Here is an 8,466-nt window from a genome sequence, read left to right on the forward strand (position 1 = left end):
AATGCTATACTAAGTATATCTGAAATTTTAATGTTACACTACTAATTTTTGTTTAAATAGACTCACAATGCAGTGTTAATTGTATAGGATTCTGCATTTGAAGAGAGGTGGAAAGAACTTTGTGACTAAAAAATAAAGAGACCTTGAAAAAAAGGTAAAATGCCAGAACTATTTTTTTAAAGAAATGATTAAAAACAATCTTTAAGTATAAGTCTTCATCTGTAAGGGAAAAACGCAGTAATGAGAGGTCATAGGATGGAGGCAAAAGATGCCCAGTAGCAGAGAGCGGCCAGTTAGTAAGTGCATTTTATCCATCACATGTGCTATATACTTTACATCCATCAGTCCATCATTCATCCTCACAGCCCTCCCAGGTGACAGCGTCATTACAGATCAGTGTCCATCGATGCCTGGTCTCTTCCCTGTGCATGTGCCACTTGCTTTACCTGTATGCATGGATCTGTAAATGAGTATGTTCTTTTATAAAACCAAAAATTCATGGGCCAAGTACAGGATTGACATTTCCAGTACTATCCAGATGAGAGGTTTAACAGTCATTTACCCTACTCTTTAAAACAGCATACCACCATCATTTGTCAGTAGGAAGAATTTTCTTTATCCTAACAGATTCATTTGTTCCCAACATTCTCCAAATCATTCATCCTCAGCCCTCTGTTCAGAGGTTGAGCTAAATCTAATCACCTCCCACCTACAAATGGATATCAGTTGCAAGAACACACACTCTAATTCAGGTGCATCTTAACTCCAGTGAGACTGCTCTCACTTATAAGGAAGCTAACTGACAAACACACCTTTAAATCAACACAAATCAATTCCCATTACTAGGAAAGTTTATGTCCAAGGTGGTTATACCATCTTGCCATATAAAAATGTAATTCTACTGTCCACTTCTAGTATAATCTCCCCAAGCTAAAATATTATATACTTAATAAGAAACAATAAATAAGCTGATAATAAACAATAATAAATACATGTTATTGTACCTCACTTAATCCTTTAACCCTCTTGACATTTCACCATGATAGGTCCATTAGTATTCCACTTTGTAATGAGGGAAGTGGAGCTTGTAAGGGAAGTGAGGGAACATGCTCCGGATCACATGGGGTACTAACCGGCAAAGCCAGGATTCTGACCCAGATCTGACGACTGGGAAGCCCATACTCCTCCCGTCCACGCAACGTGGGCAGAGTGAACCAGCAAGGCAGACCATGCACCAGTGAATAATTGATTCATTTCCATCTTTTAGTACCTAAGAGCTGATTTAATAACCTGCAATAAGGCTGTTCACTTCTCAGAAAACATGGATAAAAGCTCAAAAAGTTCATAAATGACACATACACATCAGATACAACAAAGAGCAGAATTTTTTTCATTCACAGGCTGGGAGTGGGGATGTATTTTGTACTTTCTATAGTCTGTCTGTATTTCAATGACTAAGAAATCATTAAAAGCTTTGCTAAACTTTCTAACCCCTCCCCCTAGAAAAACTTTCATTTTGTTTAAAAAACAAATCAAAGAACTACGACAATTACTTGATTTTTCTGTCTCTAGCTCTTGAGACACCTTTTTTTTTTAATGTATTGAATTTATTGGGGTGACATTGGTTAATAAAATTATATATGTTTCAGCTGTAAAGTTCTATAACTCATCTTCTGTATATTGTATTGTGTTCACCATCCCAAGTCTCTTTCCATCACCATTTATCCTCCTTTACCCTCTTCTACCTTTCCCACCCCCAAGACATCATACTTTATAGAGTGCTTGTTATTATCATTAGTACTTGAATATCTGCAAATAAACTGCTAATTCAAGCTTATAGAGAAGTGGGTTTCAGGTGTTTTCCTTTTATTTCTTAGCTCTAAAATTGCACATAAGAAATTCTGATTCATATTAACTTTAGCAAGGCTCCAAAAATTATCTTCAAATTGTTTATATCCATTTTTGCAAAGTCTTGAGAAGGGAACTATATCCTTTTTAAGACTTCAAGAAAACAGTTAAAATATGAAAATTCTGCCTTGAAATGCTCATATTTCAGTGATTATAGAAGTCTCAAATTTTACCAAATAAATGTCTGATTTGTTTACCAGAACAAAGGATGTCATTGTCTATGCTCTTCTCTGAGGCCATTTAATAAACTATAGAAACCACCACTTGACAACACCAAGCACAGAGGCTTGACTACGGAAATACAAAACTTTTCTATAATATTCTGGAGTTTTCGTAACACTGATCACCCTGTGCTGGACACAGGCATCATATAAAATTATTCTATTCATTCAAGAAATATTTATTGAGCACCTACTATATTCCTGGCATTGTTCGAGAAGCTGAAAATACAGAGAGAGAAAAATAGAGCCACCGTCTTTATGAATTTCACACAACAGGAGAAAGAGGAAGACACGTGTACACTTTTGTTTGTTTACAGGTTGTGCCAGGTGGTAACAGTGCTACAGAAAAGAACAAGTAACGGAAAGTGAGTGCAGGAGGTAAGTTTTTATAAGGTGCTTTTTTTATAGAAGGCCACCAATAACATTTGAGTACAAATCTAAAAGAAACAAGTAAGTGACCTTACAAATATCTCAAGAAAGAGCAGTCCCCAAAGGGGACAGCAGTGTTAAGGCCCAGTGCCCAGAGCAGCCTTGGTGTGCTGAGAGAACAGCAAGACTGGAGTGCAATGTGCAGGGTGGAGATGTGGCAGGGGCTGGCAGGGGACAGAGCATGCAGGCCCCTGAACTGGCTCTGCCATTTACTGCATGAGGGGGGAACCAGGGAATGGCAGGGGTTATTTTGTTTTCTTTTGGCATCAGAGTCTTTTGAGCAGGGAATTGATAGGATCTGATTTCAAGCTCAAAAGGATTGTTCCTGATGCTCCCTAGGAAATAGATTGTATTCTGCCCTATAAAGGAAGAGGATGGGAGACCAGTTGGAAGGTACCTGCAGGAAAACATAAGGGAAATGGCAGTAGGTTGTACTACAGTGGGATAAATGATCAAATTTGAAGGCAGAGCCAAATCAGCTAATGGCCTCAATTTAAAGTATGAAGGGGAAAAAGGAAAAAAATTAAGTTATGAGGAAGTCAAGTCCAAAATTATGGCCAAAGCACCTGAGAGAATGAGAATGCCATTTACTAAATGAGGAAAGGCTGTGGGAACAGCAGGCTGGGGAGGTATTGGTACAGGGAAACAGGTGTTCATTTATGAATATGTTGAGTTTGAGGTGCCTATTTAGACATTCAAGTGGAAATGTTAAGTAGATATATAGATAGAGAATTAAGGAAAGAATTTACTTTTTTATTAAATTTATTTGGGGTGACACTGGTTGACAAAATTACACAAGTATGTCACAATTCTACAACACGTCATCTGTACTCTGTACTGTGTGTTCACCACCCCAAGTCAAGTCTCTGTCCCTCACCATTTATCCTGCTTTGCCCTCCTATACGCCCACCACACCTCCCCCAGCAATCACCACACTGCCGTTCGTGTCCACTGAGTTCTTTCTCTTTTTTCCTTTTTTGCTCAATAAGGGAAGAATTTCTATTGAAGATATGAAATTGAGATTCATCAGCAGGTAAATTATATTAAAGCCATGAGACAAGATAATCTACCTAGGAAATGGCGGTCGACAAAAAAAGGAAAATCCAAAGTCTGGATGTGCAGGCACTGCAAAGTTTGGAGAGATCTGCAGAAACCACCAAAGGACACTGAGCAGAAAAGCCAGGAGATGGGCAGAGAATCAACAAAGAAAGGTGTCCTGGAGGCCACATGTGATGTACCAGATTATGGTTCAGCAAATATTCACTCCCATTTCCTTCCCAACTGTGCAGGGAGTATGCTTCCCTGAACAATGATATAACGCCTGGCTATGTGAATCTTTTTGGCCAATGGGAATGTGAGTGGGCAAGATGAAATAAAAGGCCTTCAGTGTGCTTATGTGGCTTGACTTTACTCTTGAACCACAGCAACCTGCCACAACAAGAGCATACCCTGGATAGTCCCTGCAGCATAAGTCCCAGATCAAATACATAAGGAGCAGATCTAAACCAAACCACAGCATGGAGCAGGGCCAACTAACTCAGCCCATCCTGGATCAGCTAAAATGCAGTCAACCTAGGAGACCCACAGACAAAAGATTAAATGTGATCTACTGAATTTTACAGTGGTTTGAAATGCAGTATTACTGAAGCAAAACCTAATGTACACCCCAAATGAACAAATCTTTCAATAAGAAGGAATTGATCAATTGTCAAGTGTTACTGACAGGTTAGGTAAGAGGAAGATTGGAAACTGACTCTGGATTTGGCAACATCACTCTGAAGCACTTTCAGCAGCGTGATGAGTATGAACCCCTAACTGGGATATCTTCAAGAACAAAAGGACAGAAATAGGAAAGAGCAGTGCAGATAACTCTTTTAGGAAGTTTTGCTATGAAGGAGAGCAGTGAAATGATGTAGAAACTGAAGAAAAATGTAGGCATTAAGGAAGTATTGTGCTGTGTTTGTTTTTAAGATGAGCTTGAATTAATACAGTTTGTAATATTACTATATATAACCTGATGGAAAGATCCAATAATGAGGAAAATTGATGAGAGAGAAACCATTATCCATGAGTTGACAAGAGAGGCTGACTGGTACCTTGGTGTGGTCCATGGCAATCTTTCCAGGGAAGGAACGAAGGTTGCTTTCCTGAAAGATGGCTAGAAGGGACCTTAAACCACAATTGAAAACCCAAAGGACATGGATAAGACAGGTGTTTACAGGCAAGGCTGAATGGCAGGTATGTGGCTCAGCTCCTGTGCCCTGAAGGGCAGACTGAAAGTCACCCTAAAGGTTACTCTGTAAGTTCCAGCAAAGCAGACATAAAGATCATATTTGATTATTTGCTGCTCTTGTTGTGTTTATGCAAACAAACAGGATAAATTAAAACTGGACTTAATGACAAGGAGGGTAATCTTAAAGAGAAAAATCGCGATTCAAGGAAAACCACAATGCTCAGTGGGAGACTATAAAGTAGTGCAGCTAACCGTCTTTAAAGTTTCTTTTCATTTAAAATTTGTTTTCATTTGAAAGTTAAACTAGGTCTTTGACATCATCAAAGATGCTTAATTTACAGGCAAGAAGAATGTCAAATGCCTTGCAACTGGATGTCTTTCCAATAAGAGAGTCTTGCAGATATAGATACTGGTTTGTGGGTTATGTTGCGTAAATTAACATGTGTGTTCTGTTTTCATAGGGCATAAGCCTATGACCTCATTACCTAAGTGACTGTCTGTAAGTATAGTCCTCACTTAATCCTGTCTGCATTGCTGCCTCCTGACACTCAACGGTTTGGCTGAACTAAGTGGCTGGGTTGGTGAAGCATGGGGTGGTCTGTGGGCTTCACTTTAAAACTGGTTTCTCTTTTCTATCTTAATGGCTTGGACAGAAAGAGCCCAGAGGTCTGAGGAAGGAAACCTAAAATATTCCCCTCAGCTCCAACTAAGAAGAGTGGGCAAAAAGGTTTCAGACAAGTGTGACGTGTCTTGCACACCTTCCTCCAAAGAGCCTTTTTTTTTCCCCTAATATGGGGCACTGAAAAATTAATCCCTGCCTTCTGTCATCTAGTGGTTATGGATTAAATGATGCCTTTTAACCCTGTTGCCAAATCCCCCAGAACACAACAAGGATGCCAGCCTGTTAAACCAAGCACGCCATAGTCCAGGAACAGCCAACTGACCTGGAGTCTGCACAATCCTTCCCCATGTGGGAAGGCCACCCTCCCCTACACCCCCACTCTTATTAGGGATTTCTGGACCCAAGGGTAGGTAGGATGACGACCATGTCCAGCTTGAAGCAGCTAGAAGAGCTCGAGACTTTCGCCCATTGTCCTTTATAAGATTATAAAGCGTCTGAAGTCTGAGAGGGGGGAACTGTTATTTTTTATTGTTATAAAAATTAATTAATTAATTTTTTAAAAAGAAGAATATAGGAAAGGGTGAAGCCAAAGAAGTTGTAGAGGCCTTGCAGACGCCGCCGCCGCCACCCCAGATATTCCCGCATCCAGCCATGGTCAACCCCACCGTGTTCTTCGACATCGCTGCCGACGGCAAGCCCTTGGGCCGCGTCTCCTTCGAGCTGTTTGCAGACAAAGTCCCAAAGACGGCAGAAAACTTTCGTGTTCTGAGCACCGGGGAGAAAGGATTTGGTTATAAAGGTTCCTGCTTTCACAGAATTATTCCGGGATTTATGTGCCAGGGTGGGGACTTCACACGCCACAATGGCACAGGCGGCAAGTCCATCTACGGGGAGAAATTCGATGATGAGAATTTCATCCTGAAGCACACAGGTCCTGGCATCTTGTCCATGGCAAATGCTGGACCCAACACAAACGGTTCCCAGTTCTTCATCTGCACGGCCAAGACCGAGTGGCTGGATGGCAAGCATGTGGTCTTCGGCCAGGTGAAAGATGGCATGGGTGTTGTGACAGCCATGGAGCGCTATGGGTCCAGGAATGGCAAGACCAGCAAGAAGATTACCATTACTGACTGTGGACAACTCTAATACATTTGACGTGGGTTTTATTTTAACCACCAGACCATTCCTTCTGTAGCTCAGGAGAGCACCCCTTCACCCCTCTCTGCTTGGAAATGTTCTGTAATCTTCGTGCTCTCGCCGCAGTTCATTGGGTTCCATATTTTCCTTACCCCTTCCAAGTCTAGCTGGATTGCAGAGTTAAGTTTATGATTATGAAATAAAAACTAATCAACAACAACAACAACAACAACAACAAAAAAAAAAGTTGTAGGCACAACCCATGGACATGAACTAAGAGGTATGGGATTGCTGGGGGAAGAGGGGGACTGGGCAGAGGGGAGCAAAAGGGTAAAAATATTGGAACTATTATAACAACATAATCAATAAAATATACAAAAAAAAAAAAAAGAGCGCTGAACATGTTGCACAAGTGAAGGAGGTAGCTGTAGGAGGGAGCTCAGTCACTTAGGGTCCCATGGGAGATAGCAATGTGTACGGGGTAATTTTCTAGAAGCAAAGTCATCTACAGAAGGAAGGAAGAAGGGCTACAGGTTGGAGGGGAGAAAAGAAGGGAAGAAATGATTGTCTAAGATAGCAGGATAATGAGCAGAAAAAGGAAGAGGGTTGCCAGTCACACGTAGATAAAATTTAAGTTTTAAATATGTTTGCCATCTAAAAGGTGAACTACTTAGGACGAAACGGAGATGGCACCAGCTTACCTCACTGTGTCTCCTTTGAAAAAACTACTGTTGTTGTAAACAAACAAATTTTTTAAATTGTCTGAGAAACCACATAGAAAAATAGATGAAAGTTGGAATATCTGAATTTAATAAAATGGCATTAGAATGCCTGTCAAGCCAACCATATGTCATTAAAATTCCTGTGACCTAGAGAAATGAAGAACCCAACTGAGTGAAAGAAGCCATCTGAAACAGTAGTGGGGCACAACCTAAAGCTGATCAAGGAACTAAGTGAGCAGGAAGTCCAAAGCAGAGTCTAGGGTTGTGCTCTTCAATATGGGAGCCACTAGCCATGTTTGGCTAGAGCACTTGAAATGCGGCTAGTGCAGCTAAGAAACTAAAATTTTAATTTTATTTAATTTTAATTTGGAAACTGAAGTAATGTATATTTTTCCATCAAATACAACTTTGCAATTTTGGCAGGACTACATTTCATTGTAACTGCTAAAAATTTAGCATCCAAATTGAGATATTAAGTGTAAAAGACTTGATTAAACAATTAAAAGAATGTAAAATATCTTGTTAATAATTTTTATGCTTATTACATGTTGAGATGTTGGTGATATTTTGGATATAATGGGTTAAATAAAATCTATTACTAAAATTAATTATTTATTACTTTTTTAACATGGCTACTCAAGACAAAATTATTGGACAGTCCTGGTTCTAGAATTAAAATACCAGTACATTCTGAAAAGCACAGTTTGGAGTCACCTGTTTTCATGGTGACTATAAAAGAAGGCCAAACCTATCCATCCACATCACAGAAAGAATTATCCAGGATGTAGACAGCCCAGGCGCAGCATCTAAGCCTTAAATCTGTGATGAATAAAAAACCATATTTTAATGAAAAATAGTCAATATGGAATGGTGTGAAAACTACAGCTCAGCTAAAGTGGTACCATCACCTTACCTTAGATAGTAATCTTTCTTCCGGTGGGTAACTGATTTTCCAGTCTAGAGAAGATTTAGAATTAAGTACAGAGATAATGAAGAAAATCAGACTCATATTACTACTGTTTAGAAAAGTTTAGAAATACGTTTTATATCAATTGGAACAGTTTGTGAATAGCTATGTTTTTAATGTTTAAATGAATCTGACATAAACTGACAGGTTAGACTTATGATTCTATTGGGTTGGCCAAAAAGATCATTTGGTTTTATTCTGTAAGAGGGCTCTAGTAGCACTTAGCT

At 39.6% G+C, this 8,466-nt stretch overlaps 1 pseudogene; it reads left to right on the plus strand.

Annotated features, from left to right (window-relative positions):
* Positions 1-6,051: 6,051 nt before the first annotated feature.
* On the plus strand, positions 6,052-6,759 carry LOC150015402 (peptidyl-prolyl cis-trans isomerase A pseudogene; annotated as a pseudogene).
* Positions 6,760-8,466: the final 1,707 nt, after the last annotated feature.

Source organism: Furipterus horrens, unplaced genomic scaffold (assembly GCF_987537825.1).
Source record: "Furipterus horrens unplaced genomic scaffold, mFurHor1.1.pri manual_scaffold_3, whole genome shotgun sequence".
Taxonomy (NCBI): Eukaryota; Metazoa; Chordata; class Mammalia; order Chiroptera; family Furipteridae; genus Furipterus; species Furipterus horrens.